The sequence below is a fragment of the Gadus morhua genome, chromosome 9 (assembly GCF_902167405.1).
Source record: "Gadus morhua chromosome 9, gadMor3.0, whole genome shotgun sequence".
NCBI classification, from domain to species: domain Eukaryota; kingdom Metazoa; phylum Chordata; class Actinopteri; order Gadiformes; family Gadidae; genus Gadus; species Gadus morhua.
In genome coordinates, this window is record NC_044056.1 from 5,696,593 (window position 1) to 5,698,041 (window position 1,449).

At 46.9% G+C, this 1,449-nt stretch overlaps 1 protein-coding gene across 1 annotated transcript in view; it reads right to left on the reverse strand.

The window, feature by feature from the left end:
* Window positions 1-536: 536 nt before the first annotated feature.
* Window positions 537-1,449, reverse strand: part of LOC115551232 (cyclin-dependent kinase inhibitor 1C) — a 2,292-nt gene continuing 1,379 nt past the window's right edge. The window contains exon 3 of the mRNA XM_030366862.1: window positions 537-1,217. The gene's annotated coding sequence lies outside the window, so the exon portion shown is untranslated. The remainder of the gene's footprint in view (window positions 1,218-1,449) is intronic.

A 1,449-nucleotide genomic window follows, 5' to 3' on the forward strand; every position in this document is an offset into this window, starting at 1 on the left:
GTGTGTGTGCTTGTGTGTGTGTGTGTGTGTGTGTGTGTGTGTGTGTGTGTGTGTGTGTGTGTGTGTGTGTGTGTGTGTGTGTGGGGGGGGGGGGGGGGGGTGCGTGCGCGCGCCTGTGTGTGTGTGAGTGCTTCTTTAGAGGACTTGATGAGTGCGTGTGAATGTGGGGGTGTCCGCGTGGACAATGCGGGGTTCCAAAGGCAGCTGCTGCAGTTCTTTAGAGGCGAAAGGGTCTTTAAATCCAAGCATATATTGCGCAGCTGCCGTTTTGCCCGTAGTAGCCGCGCGTCTCAATGTTTCGTACCATGAGATTGCAAAGAGATGCCCCCATAATCACACAGATAACCGACCTGGACACAGTAAAGCACCCTTTTCCCAACAAACTAGGGTATACCTGCTCAGCCTTTGATGCACTGAAGACACACTGGGTCTCCGGCAAGTAGGCCTACCTGTGTGGAGATCAAAATGCGTATAGGCTACCGAGTACACTTTAAATGAATATCGAATATCTGAGGAATGAACGAAACATTCAGAGGTGATTGAAATGGAAAATATTTTTATTTGAAATAAGCGTTTTGAAATAAAATTGCAATAAGTAAATGAGGGCAAGGACATGGGAACCGGCTCAGAAACACAAATGATCCTATTCCAGGTGTATAGGCTAAGCTACATGATTGCAAAACACCACAACATGTAAATAAAATAAAAACGATGCCCATGGGCTAATCAACAAGGCATTTAAAATATAAAGAAACATAAATAAATTATAAGTTAAAATAGTCTCAATAAAAATAAACATTTACAGAAAGACTTTGAAACAGAAATAAACATTTATAGGCTTTTGTTTCTATAAAGCTGTACACTTTTAGGCCAGTGTAGACAATTTTAAAGTAATTTAGGATTGCACAGATGTTAAAACATTTAACACTGTCAAGTGGGCTGCACGCAAAGCAACCAATGAATGCTACATTTGTACTGAAGATAAGTCACTCGGCGGATTCTCTCACTCTCCACACCGCGGTAATCCTGAGAATCCTGTGTTTGGGGCGGCAATGGGCCGGAGGTCCTCCGGTCCGGGTGCAGCCAGCGCCGGCGGACCCGTTGAGCCCGGGCCGCTCTCTTTTTTCTCCGCGCTCAACCTCCGCCGCGTTCGCCCATTGCAGAAGGAGAAATTTCTTCCAGAACCTCTCAATTTTGTGGGACATAGTGCGAAAGACCTGGACGAAAGAAAAAAAATACGACTATTAGAGGATCGTACGCCGTGAAGAGGGAAAGAAAAAAAGCCAACCGCGGTCCCACCGTCTCCCCCCCGGAGAACGACTGAGTCAGCGCTCTGGTGAAATACGACACCGCCTGCAGTCAGGGCAGCGGGCGTAACCCTTTACCCGAGTCTTTTCCCGCCACACAATGACGCACATTCCCCTCCCCCAAACCACTGTTACTTCACTA